Below are 22,225 nucleotides of genomic sequence, written 5' to 3'. Positions count from 1 at the left end.
CTTTTGGAATTTCTGTAGTTGCAAAAATCCATTGCCTTAATTGTTGCATTTTTACAACTATCAGCAAAAAAATGCCTTTTCACTTACATACTGCTTTTCTTTTAGGTAATGTCTCTATTGTTAATACTCACCTCAAAATTCTTTTCTGATTCTGGTAGTTTCATGGGTTAACTAAAAAGTATGAATTAGAAGAACTTAAGTCCGTGTTCTCGGAAGTTTCAATTCAAGGCCAATTTATCCTCCTATAGAAATTCTAGGGAATGATTTCTAGTTTAGCAGGACAGAAAAGAAATAAATACTTTCCTGTAACCCTCATTCTGTAACCCTCATTCAAAAATTATGACTCCTATTTAGGATAAGTCAATAAAACATCTTTTAAATTACGTTAGGGAAAAAAACTAGACTAATTTGGAGGATAAATGTTAGAAACTACTTCTTGGCTCACTTTCTGACAGCACCATCTGAGCCTATTGAGTCTTTTGTTGTAGGCTCAATTATGCTAGGACCCGGGGGCATGTTTCTGCTTTTTTGCCTTAAGTATAGACTAATTTTACTAAATAGTGTTGTTTGTCAACTGTGTTTTAGGTTTTGGGTATTGGTCTGTAATTTTATTTCCCTAAAGTAATGGTGTTGACTTATAATAAAAGCCCTTAAATAGACAGGCTACAAGGTCTATAAGGATTTTTATGGAGATGCCTGAGTATTCATTGACCTTTCTGGAAATCTAATAAAAACAATTTGAAAAGTCAAAAACACCATTATTTCATAATGCTTTACATTAGATACTCAATGAACATTTATGAATTTTTTTCTTCTCCTTAAAATTTTTTTTAAGGAGAAGAAAACAATTCATGACAAACGTTGGGTTTTTGTAATAAAGGATTGGATTTGTTACCTATCCTCAAATTCTAGAAACACTCAAGGGTCATCTGTGACTATAAATTGCCTCAGACCACAGACTGTTTTACTCTGGAGTTCCTTCAGAGGAACTCTGCTCTCCTCTTGGATGAGTGCCCTCCAGTTCCAGCTATTTATTTGCATCTACTTTGTCATTAGGTTTAGAACATACTGTGCCTTTGTCACTATTTGTTCTAGTACCTCTGACCTTTCAGCTTCAAGTTGGAATTTGGGAGGGAAAATCTTCTTAGCATCTTCCTTAACAAAGAATGAAGCACAAAGTTGACTGGGTCTCTGCTTTTTTTTTTTTTTTTTTTTTTTTCCCCTTCTCATTCCTAAAGACCTCTTTCACATCATTATCAAACTGTGCTCCGTAGGATTGGGCTCTGACACAGCTGAGCAGTAAGGAAATCTATTTTCTTCATTCTTTGCTACCAAACTCCCAAATCCCAAGAACCACTGCTCTTCACCCCACCCCACCTTTCATTGTTTCTCTCTGATAAGTTGCCCGGCATACTCAAATGACCGTGGTCCTTTCTGGTCCCAGGAGAAATTAGTCTAAAGTCAGAAACTCTCACTGATAGTGATAGCCAGACCAAGATTCTATAGGGCCAGGTGACTCTGACATGGAATGCACTGTTCTTAATTGAGCAAAAAGAAGAGAAATCAGAAACTTGGATTGATGTCCCAGATCTATCACAACCAGGATTAGAAGGGCAAATTATTTGATCTCTCTGATTTTAATTTCCTTAATCAAAGAAATAAGAATGATAATAATAATTATCACACATGGTTGTAAAGATATCTGTGAAAAGTGCCTGCAAAGTGAACTTCAAGGTAATAAAAAGTTAACATTTAGATATTTTTGTATTCTATAAGGCATGGAATTCATGACTCTCAAAATTAGGTTAGTACTAATATTTAAATGTCATGCAAGTCGGTGATCCATTCACAGTGACATTAATAATTGGTTAACTGCTTCCCCCATGTCTCATCTCCATCATTCCCTCTATTCTAGAACATTTAACATCCATAAGAAGTCCATCTAAAAGAAATAGCAAATGTTTAAATGTCCAAGTCCATGCTCTGCAACAGCAATACTAATTTAGGTACAAATAAAATGGCTCTATTCCCACAGATTTTTTTTTTAGATAGAATTTTGCTTTTAATGTCTTCAGAGAAACTGATATTTTAGACCTTTGAGACAGCTCAAGATGGTTTGTTTTGGCCTAATCTGTCTTGCCAGGACTTTGAAATTAATCTCATTGTGAGTCCTATAATCGTTATTTCAGCCACACACAATTCCAGAATTAAATAACTGAACATTTTTTGTCTTCTTTTCCTCTGGAATTTCTTTAAGAAACAAATATAAAAGAAAGCATGATTTTCAGAAATTGATTTTTAAAGTTTAAAAAAATAAAGGGCATCCATGTCTATGTCTTTCTCTTTTTAGGCTTATCCCCGGTTATAGATATGAGCTTCAGAGAACCCATACACTTCCTTAAATTATACAAAATTGTTATATGCGCATTCATCTTTCTGAGGAAAGGGTCCTTACTCTTCAGTGATGATCCATGACTTCACCAAGGTGAATAGCAAAGGCTCCCCACGGCCCCTGAGTGAAAACCAATGCTAATATATCTCTGTGAACTTAAGACTTACTTTGAGTTTCCTTCTACCACAAAGCTGCAAGTCTTTTCTCCAATAATTGGTGTATTTGTTTGCTGCCTTAGAAACAGCAAAAAAAGCCAGTGACTGGCACATCACTATCTACTCAGATGAATGATAAATGCAAATGGAGGGGTCCTGAATGTTACCCTTTGATCTCCCAGCTTGCTGGGGCATCTCTCTGGAGTTTTCTTTGTAGGGCAATTTGGAAGTTTCTTTTGAACAGCTTTCCTTTTTCATTTTTATTGGATAAGAAATTACTCTACATTCTGTTCAGCAGGGAACACATTATTCTGTCAAAGCTGCATAGAAAGAGAAGCATTTTCAAAATGAGTATCACATAGAGGAGAGATATAATTCTTGAAAGAAGTTTGGCTCAGTAAGATAAACAGAAAAAAAATATTCTGGAGAGATTTATGAGAAACAATGAACTTCGGTCATGTCGGATTTTCTATTTGAGGGAGAGCAAGCTCCCTTCTATAATTATTGACATTCATTTTTGTTGTTGTTTTCCTTAGACAGTATATTAAGAGAGTTACAAAGTGTCAGAGTATTTGGGATGCCTCTGAATACACAGAAGAAATATATATCTCTCTCCAGCCAAGTGAGGTAAAGTAAGCCCTATTTATAGTGCCATTAACTCTTTTAGCATGAAAAGATCTCTAGGTAGAGAATGTAGATAGTACACCTGAAGAGCATACTACATAAGCAGCTTATTCTTCCAATAAGATCAGAATCACTATGCTATAAATAAAATAGGACAGATGCGTAACTTTGAGCACATATTTACTGCCCATGTTCTGCTGTCTTCATCTCTTCAAGAGCAAGCAACACGATTAATCAAATATGACCAACCTAAATTAAATCTCTTCTGTTCAAAAAAAAAAAAAAACACAAAAAAAAACCTCTCAGGTGAACTTCTGATCAACAGCATCCCTTAATTAGAGACTCAAGAGTTTCTCCCTACTATCCAACAATGCTAGAATTTTACATTGGGAACTATACACAACCCTACAGGACTGCAGAAGGTAGAGGACAAATAATGAAGAATGGAAGAGATGAAGGGAAGGGAAGGAGAGAAAGAACACTTGTTGAATTAATGATGAAAGAAAAGGGGTAGGTCTATCAGTCAGCAGAGATCACTCTAAACAGAAGCAACTCAAGCAGTGACCTCTAGGTGGTGATTTGATGTGTTCTAGAAAAGCTTTTCCCGTTCATCTGTTCCCCATCTCCACCCAACCTCTAATCCAAATTCAAGTCCATAGCCCTTTACTGGAAATCTAAGAGACCAGCAGGAATTTGGAATTCTGAATTTTTGGACTTCAGAAAATTAATAAGAGTACATATATTTTATATTATGTAACACCCTATAGTGGGGTACCATTATCAAATACATTAATATTTCTGCTATAAATATATGAATATTCACCCTAAATGTGAAAACAAAGACTATACATAGTCTTATGACAGTTCATGCCAGGTTTGGACCAGTCAGATCATGTAGTTTTGTCACCAAATTATTCTTTCAAGATGGAATACTACTATGTTAATTCATCACAGGTAGTCTATCCCAGCTCTCACTCTTGTGTCTTCCCATAGAAATCACCAGTTGCTTGATTGACCCTGAGTTCCCCAGATTTCATTTTAATATTTGAATAAAATGATTCAAGTTTCGCCTCAATTAGGAGTGGGCAACTTCCTGCCTGCCACTCCACCAGACCTCCAAGCCTTCTCTGATTTGTCCTTTCTGCCAAGTTCCCATCTCACTCATTTCTGGCTTCTGATGTCTGTTTTGTGTTCTCTGCTTTGTATGAACCAACTATGGAATATAACCTCTTTTCCTTTGAGTGTCCAATACCAACAAAGCAAAGTGGGGATAGACGGGAGGAAAGAGCTACAGGTGATACTAAGGCTGTAGAATGAATGGGACTTGGTTTTATAGGCTCTCAGAAAAGGAGAGAACATTATGTTCCTGGCTTGGGTGAATGCTTAGGAAAAGTGCTTCCTACCAATACAGGTATGACGAAGTTTCACTGAAAATATCTTGTATTCTGTATCAGAATTTTACCTAAGACACAGGGATAATGGGGGGAGGGGGATTGTATCCTAGCACAACAAAGAAAAAAAAACGAATGAAAAATGGAGACTTCAGAGCCCTTCTCCATTCTCACCACCTAGGATTTTAACTGCCTGTCTCTTCGCAGGACTCCAGACTCTGGTTTTGGCGCTCCTCTCATTACATCTGTGCCATCGAATAGAGTAACCTATAAGCCCCATGGGCTCACCGAGCTCTTGAAATTTGCCTAGTCCAAATTGGGACTATCGAGGTAAAATATGTTGCTAAAACTAACTTCACCTGTTTCTTTTCACTTTTTAAATCTAGGTACTAGAAAATTTAAGAGTATATGAATGACTCACACTATGTTTTTCTTGGACGGTGCTGATCTAAGTCTTTCCCTTATCTTTCTCCCTCTCAGGAGTCTCTCTCCTCCTCCTGTCTCTGGGTCTTCTTTCAAAACTTCCTTCAAGTTCTCCCATTTAGTATATCAAGCAAGCAATACAGCTCCCTCCTGATCTACTTATCTTGACCAAGCCCACTTGAAAATGAGGGAGGAAAGGGAGAGGGAGTGTTGGGGACAGTTTTCCCATTTCATTCTCAGAGTGACTGTTAGGGTACTTTCTTAAACATACCTTACTTTTACTCAAAGACGAATTGTTTTTCCTGACCTTAAAAAGCTTACTTTTGGGATCCCTGGGTGGCGCAGTGGTTTGGCGCCTGCCTTTGGCCCAGGGCGCGATCCTGGAGACCCGGGATCAAATCCCACATCAGGCTCCCGGTGCATGGAGCCTGCTTCTCCCTCTGCCTATGTCTCTGCCTCTCTCTCTCTCTCTGTGTGACTATCATAAATAAATAAAAAATTTTTTAAAAAAAGCTTACTTTTATTCAAAGATGAATTGTTTTGCTGACCTTCTTTCTGCTACAAACATATACAGAAAAGATATATATTTTTAGTCATTAACTTTGAAGACTCTGCAGAGCTTGAGTCACCTGAAATGCTTGACTTTATGCCTTTATTGAACAGATGTGAAAAATCTTGAATGGTGGCCTATTTCTATCTAAGTCTCAAAGAACCCCAGACTGGGAAGCAAAGCAAGAAGAGGTTGACATCCTTTAAGTAGATTTCATCTGGAGCATGGCAAAGTCTGATGAAACAAGTCTGCCTGTTGTTCGAAAACACCTCTTCACTTAGTGCATGTGTACTGAGCCCCTACTAGAAAGGAGCAGTGTAAGGGCTGGGCAGTAGGTGCTCAGCACATCCCAAATCTCTAGAGGCAGTATTTTTCTTCCTTGGACACTGAGTACCAATAAATAAGTCCCTAATATCCTACATCTCCAAACCTGAACATTGTTACTTTCTGATGGTATATCTTAATGGTTAAAAAAATGAGTTACTAATATCACCTTGTCATTAGATGAGAAAAATAAAGATAAAATATCACAGATGTTAAGTTCCACACATTAATCTAAAAGACACGAAAAAGAGATCACTCCACAGTCTACTTTTATTAATATAGCTAATAAAAATATCTTGTCTTTTCTTTTCCTTGAAATCACCAGCCTACTTTATGCGATTTAGGAACTCAGGAAATGTGACAGAGTATAATTACCTATTCCTGCCTTTTCAAAAAAGGCACCAGAATAAAAAGATCATCAAGTCTTAATAAACATCTATAGAAAAATTATTTCTGATTCTCGTGGAGTGTGTTACTTTTTATTAATAATTATCAGGACAATTTATTCTTTGTACACTATTTTTCTGAAGATAAATTTAGTAGCTTAGGTGAACTTTAAAAATAAGTTATTCTAAGTACATTTATTTCAAGAATATGAAGAACAGGGATCCCTGGGTGGCGCAGCGGTTTGGCGCCTGCCTTTGGCCCAGGGCGCGATCCTGGAGACCCGGGATCGAATCCCACGTCGGGCTCCCGGTGCATGGAGCCTGCTTCTCCCTCTGCCTGTGTCTCTGCCTCTCTCTCTCTCTCTGTGACTATCATGAATAAATAAATAAAATCTTAAAAAAAAAAAAAAAAGAATATGAAGAACAGTCCCCTAATAACTAAAATCACTGAAGTCCACATATATTGCCAGAGATACCAGTTCTTCTCTCTTAATTAGTTGGAATTTCACATCATTTAGATACTTTATTTTTTAAATAATTTATTTATTTATTTATTTATTTATTTATTTATTTATTTATTTATGAGAAATACACAGAGAGAGGCAGAGACACAGGCAGAGGGAGAAGCAGGCTCCCTACAGGGAGCCTGATGTAGGATTCAATCCCAGGACCCTGGAATCACAACCTGAGCCAAAGGCAGACGCTCAACCACTGAGCCACCCAGGTGCCCCCATTTAGATATTTTAAAAGTTCAAATTCACAGTTAATAAATAGTAAAGATAATAGCTGGCACCATATATCTACTAAGTGCTAGGCACCATTCTAAGCGCTTTGCATATATTGACTTATTCAATCCTTATTCATCATTTAGAGTGAAATATTTTTATTTTTCACATTTTGCAAATAAGGAAACTGAAGCACAGAGAGATTAAGTTACTTGCCCAAGGTCACCAGGCCATTGGTGGCAGACCTTGCATGACCACTTGGGTCCTCCTTTTCAACCTTATGCTCTACTTCTTAACAAAATAATAACTAATAACAGTAAATGACATTTGGTGTGGTTATTTGTTTAATTAATAATGAAAACTGTCCAAAAACACAACTTCTGACAAAACTGAGCACAGATAGTAAACAAAGCAGATATCAAAATCAATCAATCTTAAAGCCAAACTCTAGGTATGGTAACTCAAAATGATCCATATACACCAGCAATTTACCTTGGAACATCATATGTGGATGCACTGATCCTGAAGTTGAAATAAAGAAAATTGTTGGTGAAGCTTAAAAAACACTGAAAAGATGTGAGAGTTGCTACACTAAGAGCAGTGTGTAATCATATGAAGGAGATGGGTGCTGCAGGCCTCATGAGAAATGATAAAGACCCAAACTGTCAGTAGCAGAGGGAATGGAGAAAGAGGGACAGGTAAAGTAGATGGAACTTGGGTGGATGTGACTTGGCTACTACAGAGATGTAACAAGAAAAAGATACATATTTAATATTGTTGCTCAGGGATGTGGCTTGAATGATACTAAGAGAATGAAGATGCCTGCCATTCATTAGTGTAGAGGGCAGGGAAGGAAAGGTAGGTTTGAGGGTATAGACGGTGAATTCAGTTTGGGAAGTGTTTGGCTTAAAGTGGGTTTAATGGGTGAAGGGTATTAAGGAAGACACTTGTGATGAGCACTGGGTGTTATATGGAAGTGATGAATCACTAAATTCTACTCCCGAAACTAATATGACATTATATATATGTTAACTAACTGGAATTTAAATAAAAACTTGAAACAAAAGGACAAATAAAGTATGAATTAAATAAAGTGTCAGATGATATTGTCCTGGAAGTGGTTGGAAGAATAAATCTGAAGTGCAGGAGAAGGTCTAAGTTGACTCTAGAGTGGCCATCAGCATGTACACTATAGTTTCAACTATAGGCACACTACTCCTAAGCATAATGTTTCTAAAGGCACCCTTCCTAAAGTGATATTATTTGAATTCTTCTCATATTCATGAAGTACTACCTATACCTATGGCACCATGATAAGCACTGTGGCAATTCAAAAAGGCTTGTAAGTATATTTTAATTTCACATCCCCTCAAAGAACTTGCATTTGAACAAAGTAAGAAGACTAACTCATAAGATGGAAGGTGCAAAAATCATACAAATACAAAACCTTTTAAGAGAATCAAATAAACCACATTAGTTGGAGAGATCAGGGAATATTTAATGAGGGAAGAGGTGTTTGACCAAGACAAGGTTGAAGACAAAAAAGATAGGAAGGATGAAGTTGTGGACACGGAGGTAGAAGGAACGACTTCTAGTGCTGGACAAGGTTTAGTTGCAGAGGACAGAATCCATAACAACCTCTTTAAATAGAAAAGGATTGCTATAATTCTCAGGTATTAAAGGTTTACAGAGTAAATGGAAGAACTAAATAAACAAACTCTGGGCAGATTGTCCAAGAATAATTCCCAAGTTCCCACTGCACGAGTGGGCTTCCTAGACACTACCTCACCTACCACCATCAAGGGGCTGCCACTTCAGAGGCCAGCCTCCATGCCATCTGCCTCTATAGCAATCTGCACCAGCAAAATGGATAATGTTGCTCTTCCTCCCTTCAGGGCATATTTTAAATCTCAGGTGAGTTCATTTGACCAAGTGGACCTAAATCACAACTGGTACCCTTGCTAGGAAACATGGTTTTTAGCTTTCCAGTCTCTGCAGTACTGAGGAACCCACTAAAAGGACATTTTCAGAAAGTTGTGATTCAGCTAGGCTCCAACCATCCATCCACTGATTCATTTGCTCATTCACCCACAAAAGCATTTTGATGTTAATGATGCGCCAGTATTCAATAGTAGTTCTACATTTCTACCTTTATTCTAACTTTTATTCTCTGAGAACACATCAATTCCCTATTCAGCTACCATCTGTTATTATACTCTTGCCACTTTTTAATCTAAAATATGACTTTATATTTTCTTGACATTTGCTTTTATTGCCTGAAAATGCTAATTTAGCTGTTGGCTTTTGTGTTGGAATCATCTGACTATTAAAGTAGTTGATATTCTTATCTTGCATCTGGTAGCAAAAGCTCTCATAATCTTTGAAATAAAGAAGATGAAAAAACTTCTTCACCCATTCCCATTCATCTGGAGAACATATGCTCTCCTCTTCATTTAATCATCATCATGCATAATGGTAATAAGGAGAAGGAAAAGGAAGATGAGAGAGGAGCACTAACAATTTTGTAGTGCTTACGATGTGTAAAACACAATACTAAACATCCAACTTAGCTTCTTTTCATTCTTTTCATTTCTTCTCATTTTCATTCTTCTTTTCATTCTTCTTCAACTTTTTTAGAGAGATTCTATGGTTATCACTATGTTACAGATGAGGAAACTAAAAATATGAAAGAATAAAATAATCCTATCAACCAATTGGGAGTTTTAACCGAGTATAATTATACTTATAAGCCATTTTTTTCTAGATAAAGGAAGGAGCCCTTCCTGAAGCTAATAATACATCACGTTAACTATACTTTATTACTTTTTAAAAAGGAAGAGAAAAGAAGAAAGCAAGAAAGCAAGCAAGCAACAAGAAAGAAAGAAGGGAGGGAGGGATGGAGGAAGGAAGGAAGAATGGACGGATGGACAAATGGACATAGACAGAGGTAGAGGGAGGAGGGAGTGCTTGAATAAGAATCCTCTATACATATAAGGAACTCATACATTTTGATTCCTAACAAGTTACTCCACATCTGTATAATGGAGCATATGGTTGTCTAGAAAATTGGTCTCTAACAATTCTATCTTCTTTGAGAAGGATGCTCCAACTCTAATTTTACCTTTAAACTGTAATACTCTATTGTAATAACATTAAAACAAGCAGAACTCTGTTTTTTTTTCATTGATCCAATTATATTAGCACCTCAGTCTAAAAGGTTGAAAATCATCAAGAGGATAGTTTTTCCCAAAGAACAGAAATACGAATTAGAGCTCCATTTTTAAATCAGTGCGAACCATGTCTTGTCCCAGATTTTAATGGGAAAGTTTTCAGTTATCATGGCAGCATCTTCAGAAAATAAATCATGTTCCCCAGGCCTGGGTTCCTGTGACTATCCTGGCATCAGATCATGACATTAATAAACTTAGAAACATGAGACAAGAGTGCCTGGCATAGAGTCCCAGCTTGCTGTTAATTTGTGACGTGGCTTTAAATAAGCCATTTAACTTCTTCTCTATTTGCTTCCTCATCTGTAAAATCAGGATTAAAAATAAATTCTCAGAATTTGGTCAGCATTAATTAGTGTTTTGAAAGCATATTAAGATCTAAGCGCTGAGTAGAATAATGTTAAAACATCCCAATCAGTGTCCTGATGTGTCCAGGGTCAAATATCTAATTTGGCAAGATATTTTGGTCAATCTCATTTCTCACAAGTTCATCAAAGTACTGTCCAGGCAGTGATGTATTTGAAACACTATACCAATGTCTCATTGTGTAAACAAGAAAATAAGTATTCACAATTAATTACGCAAGAAAAGTATAGAATTAGGTAGTAACTGAATTTTTACCAAAATATCAATTCAGTCATATTTTTTCTTTGTTACCTAGAAATTTCTTTGTAACATGAAATTATAGTATCTACTGGCATTCCATTATAAAATGGACAGCTACAATTGACTTAACAGACTAAAATTTTAAAGATTAAATATATCTTGCTGATTATATTTCAAACAATCCCGTCTTGTTGTCCTATTTTTTTTAAAAAAAAAAAAGCTTTTTGCATTAATAAAATCTCATCTCTGAAATTGTTCAAAATTTTCACCTTTTTCCTATGAGGAGGAGCATTGATCCAGTCAACAAATACGTATTTAACATTATCATGTGCCAAGCAGTACTCCTAGTATTAGGGGTTAAACAGTAAGCAAAACAGATCAAAATCCCTATCTTTGTGAAGCTTACATTCTAGTGGAATTCGGGGGGAAATAGAAACATAAGAAATAAAACATAAATTAAAATAGTACGTTAGGGGATCCCTGGGTGGCGCAGCGGTTTAGCGCCTGCCTTTGGCCCAAGGCGCGATCCTGGAGACCCGGGATCGAATCCCACGTCGGGCTCCCGGTGCATGGAGCCTGCTTCTCCCTCTGCCTATGTCTCTGCCTCTCTCTGTGTGTGTGTGACTATCATAAATAAATTTTAAAAATTTTTTTTAAAAAATAGTATGTTATGTATGTGAAAAAATGTTACTTAAAAAATAGAAGAAAAATCACAAGGAATGATGAAATATCTGGGTTGGAGTAGGGCAAAGATAGCAGTTATGAACAGCGTGGTCAGAAAGGGTATCACTGGTAGGAAAATTTTGAACAAAGCTTTGTTTGTTTGGAGAAAATACATTCCAGGTAATAGGAAGAGCAAGTCCAAAAACTTGAGGCATTCCTTGAATATTTGGAAACCAGCTAAGAAGCGAGGATGGAAGGAGCAGAGAAAACAAGGCACTGAAGGTCAACAATACATCATAGGGTATACATCGAATGTCAAAATGTATTATATTGTACTCTTTGTACAACACACATAGAGTAGAGAATAAATTGTATGAAGACAGGGTGGTGGCTAGGAGACCTGGTAAGAGGCTATTATACTAATGCAGATAAAGAATATGCTTTTCTGGGACCAGAATAATGGTGATGAAGGTGACTGGACTCACAATATATTTTAAATTTAAAGCTAGGAGGTTTACCAAATGATTTGCTTTGGAATGTGAAAGAAAGAAAAAAGAAGGAAGATGTTAAGATTTTTAGACTAAGTATCTGGGATAGAATTGCCATTAACAGAGATAGGAGAGACTTTGAGAAGAGCATGCTTTAGGGAAGAGCAGAAGTTTATTTTCAGGCAAGTTTAATTTGAAAATAGCATTAAACATCCAAATTAAGATCTAGAAGAGAGACTAGATATACAAGATCAGAACTCAAGAGAGAAGTCCAAGCTAAAGAAACAAATTCGGGTTCATCAACCTACAGAGAGAGAATGTTTAAAGCCATGAGGCTCTATGAGAGTGAAAAGAGCAAAAAAAGTAGATAAAATAAATCAGAACAAGTCTTTTGTTAAAAGCTAAATGTTTAACTATAGTGATTCAAAGGGACACATGCAACCCAATGTTTATAGCAGCAATGGCCACAATAACCAAAATATGGAAAGAGTCCAAATGTCCATAGACAGATAATTGGATAAAGAAGATGTGCTATATACATATATATGTGTGTACATAATGGAATAATATACATAATAGAATATCATTCAGCCATCAAAAAGAAGGCAATCTTGACATTTGCAATAACATGGATGAATCTAGAAAGTATAGCTGGGGCACTTGGGTGGCTCAGTCATTTGAGTGTCTGCCTTCAGCCCAGGTCATGATCCCAGGGTCCTGGGGTTGAGCCTTGCGTTAGGCTCCCTGCTCAGTGGGGAGTCTGCTTCTCCCTCTTCCACTGCTTGTGCTTTCTCTCTCTCTCTCTCTCTCTCTCTCTCTCTCTCTCTCTCTCTCTCTCTCTTTCTCTCTCCCTCAAATAAATAAAGCCAGTCAGAGAAATACAAATATCATATGATTTCACTCATGTGGAATTTAAGAAACAAAACAGACGAACATATGGGAAGGGAAGAATAAATAAAATAAAATGAAAACAGGGAGGCAAACCATAAAAGACTCTTAACTATAGGGAACAAACTGAGGGTTGCGGGAGGGGAGGTAGGTAGAGGTATGGGATAATTGGGTGATGGGCATTAAGAAGGGCACTTGATATAATGAGCACTGAGTGTTATAGGCAACTGATGAATCACTAAATTCTACCAATGAAACTAATAATATAGTACATGTTAACTAAGTTGAATTTAAATTAAAAATTTTTAAAACAAATAAATGCCCCTATAATTTAAATGCCTTATAATTTAAAAATTATAGTAATTTTTTAAAAGTTGATCTCATAGCAAATTTTGAGTATACAATACAGTATTCTGAACTAGAGTCACCATGCTCTACATCAGATCCCCAAAACTTTGTTAAATGAAATTTTTTAAAAAAATTTTGTAAATACATGAGGTGATTGTAAATACAATTAGCTTGATTGTGGACAAACCATTCACAATGTATACATATATATATCAAATCATCACATTTACACCTTAAATATATGCCATTTTTATTTGTCAACTACACGTGAATAAAACTGGAAGACAAAGTTTAAAAAAATTAAATGTTTAAATATAAAAACACTAAATATAAAAACACTCATATAAAAAACTAAATATAAAAACACTCATATCTTTAGAAAAGCAGCAAAGATCATTCAGGCTTCAAATCATCTGAGTAGTCCAGAAAATCTCAAACCTGACATTGAGGTAAGCTGATACTTGATTGCTAATGCCTCCAGGAACTTGGCAGAAACCACCAGAATCCTTTATTGGGGAATATAATATATGTGTAGGCCTTGAAGTTTCTCTATAGTCAATTTTTCATTGTCACATTCGATAAACAATCAAAGGTTACCAGGTACACAAGAAGATACAGCAGAAACAGCAGACAATAGAAAGAGATCCAAAGGGGCTCCAGATATCGGAAATTCTGAAATTAGCCTTTAAGACAACCATGCTTACTTTATTCATGGAAAGTAGACAACTGAAAACTATAAAAAGAAATCATCACAAACTTGAAAAGAGCTAAAAGAATATAATTACCAAAATTAAGAAATCATGGAAGGATTTAATAGAAAATCATATCTGGCTAAAGAGAGAAATAGGGAACTGGAAAAGCTCAGAAAAAAAAATAATCCAGAAGAGAAAAATCAAAGCATGTGGTTAAGAGAACTAGAGTACATGTGAACTTCAGCATATAACTGGATTTCCAAAAACAAGGTGGCAGAGCAATATTTGAAGAGACAATAATAATTTTTCAACTAATTAAATGCATCAGTTCATAGGTTCAAGAAGACCACTAATTTCTAAGCAGAATAAACAAAAATAAAGAAAATATTTTCATTACCTAAGCCCTGCAGAACTTCAATATTAAGAAGCTGGAGACATCAACAGATGAATGGATAAAAGAGATGTGGTTTATACATACAATGAAATATTGTCTAACCAGGAGAAAGAAGGAATCCCACTGTTTCGACAGTATGGACGGACCTTATGGCGTTAACTTAGTGAGATAAGCCAGATAGAGAAACACAGATATTGCACAGTTGCATATAGGCGGAATATTAAAAAGCCAAACTCCTAGAAACAGGATGTAGAATGGTGGTTACCAGGGGCCTCAGGGGATTGGGAGATGTTAAAGTTCATAGGAAAATGAGAGTTCATCAGTTAGGAGGAAGATAGCCGGTCTCCAAAGAAGGCAGCATTTGAGGTGGACATCAAAGGGTGGATGGAATTTCAATAAATGGAGATAAACTACTATGTGAACTTTATTTGGAGAATAATATGAAATCAATGAATGTTTTAGAACAGGAAGAGCAATCTAATGTGGTACATCAAATGAGTTGAGAAGAAAAGAAACTAAAGGTTGGAAGGCTTCTCGGTGGTCTATAACAATAGTCTAGGTGAATAGTGAAAGGAAAAATGAAACCCTGATTGTATCAGTCAGCTACTGTTTCAACAATGCCATTTAATAAGCAATGCTGAAATTCAGTGGCTTCAAAAACCAGTATTTTTTCTTGATCAGACATCTGCATTTTTCTAGGGTTTAGTTGATCTAGTCTGGACTTGGATCAGGCTTAGGCCCAAGTTGTAAGCTGGGTACACATCTGCCCCATGTGACTCTTATCTTCCTTGGACTAGTGGAAATAGAGAGAAATGCAAAATAGTTCACCCTGGGGAACAAAAAAAATTATGAAAAGAAAAAAATAACAAACCAGTTGAAAAGTTGATCAGTATGATTAGGCTGCGGCAAGACCAATGATAGGTGGTCACAGATTCTTTGAAGCTACATTAATTTCAAGTAAATCCCATGTGTAAGCATCTCAGTATGAATCTCAAAATGAGGAATTTAACAATTCAGGAAAGATATAATGATACTAGATTTATTTAGAGGACACTCTTTCATTCATATATTCAGCAATATTGATTAAACATTCTCTATATACCAGGTGCTAGCATGGGCATTTTCACCAAAGAAAGATAACAAGCCTTTTTGGAGGAGTCCACAGTCTAGAAGAAAAGGCAAACATGTGAATAAATAATTATGATGTAATGTAACAATATAGATAAATTAAAAAGGCTGCTGTAACACAGAAGAGAGAATAGTTAACTTTGACTTGGGTGGGGGTGGGAGGGACATGGAATTGGAATTCTTTTTTTTTTAAGATTTTATTTATTTATTCATGAGAGACAGAGAGAGAGAGAGAGAGAGGCAGAGACACAGGCAGAGGGAGAAGCAGGCTCCTTGCAGGGAGCCCAACGTGGGCCTTGATCCAGGACCCTGGGATCATGCCCTGAACCAAAGGCAGGACTCAACCGCTGAGCCACCCAGGCGTCCCGAGATATGGAATTCTTGAAAGAGTGTTTGGTGTGCTGGAGGCATGTGTGAAGAGTAATTGAGGTTGGGTTGAAGAGCAAAGACATTCCTAGAAGAGGAATCATCGTGAGCAAATTTTTCTTTTAAAAAGCAAGAGAGGCTATGTTCCAAAATCAACAAAATGTTGGGGGAAGGTGGGGGTGGAAGATAACTGGTAATAAAATTGGTAAGCAAAGTAGCAAAGAGCCAGCTTATAGGAGTCAGAGCAATTTATGATGACATTTGATCATGATCCTAGAGGATAATGAAGAATCATTCATGGGTTTCAAGGAGAGGGGAGTAATACCTACCCCATGCCCAATCTGGAACTTGATTTTCTTTCCCAACTCACCTCACTGCCATCCAATCAATAAACGTATCTTAAAGATTTTCATTCATTCCTATGAGTTTTTTAAGTCTGTATCTTCCTCTCCATCTCTATAGTTACCAATCCAGTTCAGATTCTCTCTGTACTATTTTTATAAATAGCCCTTCGGTTGCTGCATTCATTATCTGTTGTTGCATACTAAATTATTCCAAAACTTAGACACTTAAAACAATAATAAACAGCATTTCCTTAGTTCGAGAAACATCAAGCTATTTTTTTAAGTTGTTGTTGTTGCCATTGCTTCAAATGACCTCTGGGTTCAGGATGTCTTTTTCCTCCAGCACCCATGCCCAGCCTTACCTTCATCTCTCTCCCTAAATCACCTTCTATTAATCTTTCAAGATTCATCACAGGAGATATTTTGCTCAGGAGGTCCTTCCTGACTTCCTCCTCCAACCTCTGCTCCAGAATCCTATACCTTTCCTTGGTGCAGCCTTAATACCCTGTGTACATGTTTATACTCTTACAAATCACGTTCTAGAATAATCGTCCAATTATTTATTTTTCTCCTCTGCTAAATAGGGAACATGTTGAGGTTTTCAACCTTGTTGTATTCATCCAAGTATTCACAGCACAAATGTGTAAAAAATAATAGATACTGAATGAGTACTTGTTGAATGAATCATTGACTAGATTTGCAAGGTGGAAAGATTATTTTAACAGCAGTAAAAATATATGTGCACAAAAGGCTGAAGAAAACAAGATCAAGGAAACCAGGTCAGAGGCCATTTAGAAACTTAGTCTGAGAGATGTGTAAACCAGTGATGATAAGTGGTAAGGATAGATTTAAAAGATGTTTAATAAGTCGAATCAATGGAACTCGGTAAGAAATTGTGAAGAGGGGAAGGATGAAAGTCTCAGTGGAAAAAGATGGTTGAAAAAAAAAAAGGAAAAAGATGGTTGAATGTAGGAAGGATTACCAAGAAGAGAAGAGATTGGGAAAACAAACAAACAAACAAAAAAACAAAAAAACAATCTGAAGCAGTTAGTACAGTTCCTAAGACAGAGTAAGTGCTCAACAAATGTTTGTTGGCTTTTCTTTCTTTTCCTTCCTTCCTTCTTTCTTTCTTTCCTTCCTTCTTTCTTTCCTTTCCTTTTCTTTCTTTCTTTCTTTCTTTCTTTCTTTCTTTCTTTCTTTCTTCTTTCTTTTCTTTCTTTTCTTTCTTTCTTTCTTTCTTTTCTTTCTTTCTTTCTTTTTTTCTTTCTATCTTTCTTTCTCTCTTTTTAATAATCAAAGTGGAGCCAGGGACAGGGAGGGAGAAAGGAAGAGAAGTACGGAGGGAAGAGAGAAAAAGAGGTAGAGGTGAAAGAAGGAAGGAATAAAGAAAGAAAGCCTTTTTTTTATCAAGCAAATTTTAAATACAGAAGCAAGACCTTAGTAATAAGCATTAGGATTGTTTTCCTTAGATACGAGAAAAAGAAGTAACTAAACCCTAATCTTGGTAATTTAGGTGGGTTTAGTCACTTTGTACTTTAAACTCAAAGATAAAAATAAATGAACTGACTTTAAGAGTCAAGTAAAATGCATTCTTAATGTAACAGGAGCGATGCAAAGAGAGAGGAGAAATTAACTCTTCATTTCCCCCTTCCTGACTCCTTTCCCTATTGAAAGTTGGAGAAAACATTCATAAATCCTAATATTATCTTCAAATCCACCTCATTAATATTCAGTTTGCCTGCTATCAAGGTGAAAGGAGCGGGGCAGGAAAACTTCATTCATCTGGAACAAACACCTGGTCCTGAAGCGTGTTGTGGCTGAAAGGACCAGCAGGTAGTTTTATGTTCTACAGAAGAGAGGATCGTGTTTAATTGGTATATGGCAAATCTGAGGCACCTGGGCAGATTTGCAATGAATCCAAGGCAAGTTGAGAGATGTAGGGTCATAATTGATTTTTTGACGTCCTTATTGATACTCCAACAAAAGTTGGAAGAGAAGGCAATATAAAATCACTCCCTAAAACCTTTGGCTCCTCTGACAAAGCCTATGAAGTAGCAGAAATGAATCTTGCCTGCATGGATTAAGTTTTGTTTCTCATTCTCTTTTCCCCCTGGTAGATAAAAGTGCCCAGGACACTGAAGTCTACTCCAGAATATGGTAACTGGCATTCACCTAGGCCTGCTCTCTCCCTATTTTTGTATCTTTACATTTTCAACAAAAGCAGCCTACAACAATGCGCCAGACAGATAAACCAAAACTGGAAAATGGAAAATATGAGAGATAATGTAAGTAACCTTTAAATGATGACATATAATAGATTACAATAAGCAGCCTGAAGGGGTTCAGCAGGATGCGTATGGGTGTAGGTCCACATAAAGATACAGACAGTGAGAAAGAATATAGGCTAGCCGGTTTCTCAAACCTTAACATACATCAGAATCCTCAGAATCTCTTTTGCTAAGGGATTTGGGGGCCCTACCTCCAGAGTTTCTGACTCAGCGCCTCTGGTGAGGCCTAAGAATTTGCATTCCTAACAAGGTCCCAGGTGAGACAGAAGCTGGAGTAGCTAATGGTGAAGGAGATGAAATCTTTACTGAAATCATACATTTGTTCAAACTTTAGTTTTGCTATTTAAGTAATGCAAAAGATTAAAAAGGCTGTGTAATCAAACTGAAATAGTTTCAAGTTCCAGCTCTATCCTGATCTGCTGTGAAACTTTGGGAAAGTTGCTGAACATCTCTAACCAACAAACACCATCGTCTGTTAGACGACCAAAATAATGAGACCTATTTCACGTGGTTGTTACGAGGATAAAATGAAATGTTATAAATCACTTCATTTTTGTACATGGCACATAATAAAGCTAATTAAATGTCGCTTATTATTGTTATCATTATTATTGCAAGAGAAAATATTCTGCGTGGTACCTACACACAGTAAGTGTACAGAAAATGCCAATTAGCTGATCCTGGTTCATCCCACGTTAAAGGAAATAAAACATGAAGATAATTCTCATAGGACGCCATTCACTGGAAATGAAACAGTTGGTCAGTGCCATCCTTAAAAAAATTATTTAGTACATGGCATGTGCAAAGTCCTTTTTTGAGTGCTAGGATACAAAGATAAAGCTCCTACCCTCAAGGCCTTTCTGTCTTCTTAAGGAAAAAGGACATAGAGAAACAATATTGACTGTTGGGAACTACACCCCTAAATAACGGCTGAGGAAAACAAGTTTTAAGGACCAGCAGCAGTCACTTTGAGCTAGGGTACAAAGGAATGGCTCATGGAGGAGGTGGACAGTGGAATTTGTCATTTGGACGATGTCCACCATCTAACTTTCTTTTTCCTAATAATACCGCACTCTCCCTCTTGGGAAAACCCACAGTGTACATTCTCTTGGTTGGAGCTACTGTTCTCTGCACACTATGGAAGCAGAGATCCCTTCCACAAACAGGACCAAACAAATGAACATATGATTTAGTCCAGGTAAACTGGATGCTCTATACCAGGCCTTAGAATTCTGAGGGGGATGCAAGTGATAAGAAATACTTGGAGGTCAAGGTCATGGCACCTGCAGTGGATTATTAATGGACTCTTCTTGCTATGAGACACTTGCTATGTCTCTTCCTTCTTGACCTTCCAGAGTTTTCTCTTGGTTCCAACTGCTCCAAACTTATCTTCTAGCCTTCTGTGAGTCCTTCTAATAAATTCTGACCCCTCGTGGGTTTTTTTGTTTTGTTTTTTTGGCAGAGGGCAAGGTAGGGCTTAAGTTAGCCAGTGTTCCCTTTCATTGCTTTGAACCAAGAACTAACTGATAGCAGATAAAACATGCATGACTTTTCAAAGAAAGGTAAAATTAATGAAAGCAGAGAAGAAAGATCATGGTTTGATAGGGAATATGGTGGCTTGGGAACAATTACTAGATTCATTTGGTTAAAACCAGGGGTTGATACAAAGGAATCATGGAAAAACCACTCCCCAGCACATTAGCCTAGAAACCATGGAACTCAGGTTGGCCACCTCCCCCCTGCCAGCTCCACATCTCTCTAGTAGTGTAACAACTGAAATTTGCTTACCCTAGTGTAAGGTTGATTGGCTATTTCCTTCGATCGCCTGTCAGAATGTCTACCCTCATCTGTTCTCAGGCTGTCTTATTCTCTCTTGAACTCTAATCAAGAGAGTTATTCTTCAACCCATTTCTGCATTGGCTTCATTTTAACTACCTACCCTTCAAATTGTCTTTGATTGCACAGGCCTGCACTCTAGTTCATGCGAACCAGACTAAGCTTCAGACTAAATTGCTCTATTTTAGCATCTACATTTAAGATGACCACTGATGTGTTTTCTCTACCCTTTCACTGGATATATTGATCTAAGTTTAAGGGAAATATATCCTCAGAACAGACACATTCCCACCTGGCTTAAATCCAGCTACTTCCAAGCAGCGAGCATGATGGAGTGACTTGTTTTAAAAAAAAAAAAAATTGTTTGGATGAAAAAATCTGGCAGTAGCTTAGTCACAATTGGAATGAGGGAAAACTGAATACAAAGAGACCAGTTGAGAACAAGCATGACATAGGACTTGGACAAGGATGGTAACAGTGGGACTTGGAAGGGAGAAAGGAGATAGAATATTACAAAGGAAAAATAGACAAGACCGAGTAGAGAAGGGATGGAGATAAATCCAACGTAATTTTCTGGTTTGAACCCATGATGAAAATAGAGAAACAAAGAGTGTCTATGATTTTGAGAAACTGTTTTTTATGCTTTCACGGAAGAGAAGAAAGGAAGACTTTCAAGGCACTGGCAATCAACAAGGCAGATCTTAAAGGAAAGTAAAAAAAAAAAAAATGAGTCAGTTTCTTAAAAGTCTTTAGATGTGTTTCCTAAAAGGTCACTGGTGACTATGAAAAAAAACTTCAGGAAAGTGATTGGACTGAATTTAGACCACAAGAAAATAAAGAGTGAATAGGTGGGAAATAGAGGTGCCAAATATAAACTATTTTAGGGAAGTCTGGAGGTGAAAAGAAAGCTGGGGGAAAAAATGAAGCAATGATTCAAGATGTCGAAGGTGAGGAAGGGCGATACCACCCTCGTAACAAAGCTGTAAGGAAACTGCGATGGTCTTTTCTGCTAGTATTACAAGCCAGGATTTTTAACCTTAAAAGTCATTGTATTCTAGAAGGAACTGGCACAGTTTCTTGCTGTTAGCACCTGTTGGCTTAGCAGGTTATGGCATAATAGTTGATTACAGACACTGTTTCAGAAACATAGAAAAAAATGTAATTAAGGCACAAAAAGACTGAGGTACTGACAAGTCTTATTCACACCTTTCTACTCTCTAAATGGACTTGCTTTTGTTTGATGTGAAAGCAAGACACAGAGAAAAGGGTTTTTAATTCAAAGCTACTTGCACTCTCCCTCCCTAGTGTATGTTTAAAACCAATTGCTTTATAAAGTCCAGAGTATAAGCAAGGACTCAAGTTTCGGAGCAACTACATGGATTTCTGCGTTTGGAAACTTGGTCTTTCCAAGTCATAGAAATGAAAACAAAGCATATGTGAAAAATGACCGTCCTGCTCTTATTTGAGTGTTTGCATACTGTTTCCCATAAAGGAGCAGAAACCCAGTGCCAGACTTGTGCATACTGAGAAAGGTAAAAAAGATAGCATCTCAGGAATGAGACTGGAGAAATGTGACTCATCTCTTTTGTTCCTTGCCAAGCTTACCTTGACATTTACTTCTATAAACACAGTCAGCAAAGACTATGCAAAAAAAATTATCTTCTAAATCTACATCTGGATTTTTTCTCCACTGCCACGTCTTGACCAGGCTAGGAGAATTTCCGCCTCTTCTCTTACATACTAATGCTAATAATTAATTAGCCATGCAGTGTAGCTAGTCGTGTCCTCTACTTCTAACTTCCCCCTTGCCTGCTAGCCTCATTTCAGCTTTGCCATGGCCCTGCGAAACGAACTAAGGACAAATCATTTTTGCCTTCCATTGATTATCAAGCTATGTCACGATGGCCAAGCAAGGGGACACGGGCGCTTAACATTATTTTGGTGTTGGGTGACTGTGCACTTCTTTTGTTTATACATTGGAATGCAT

The sequence above is a fragment of the Canis lupus genome, chromosome 15, assembly GCF_003254725.2.
Source record: "Canis lupus dingo isolate Sandy chromosome 15, ASM325472v2, whole genome shotgun sequence".
NCBI lineage: Eukaryota > Metazoa > Chordata > Mammalia > Carnivora > Canidae > Canis > Canis lupus.
This window is presented reverse-complemented; position numbering follows the sequence as displayed.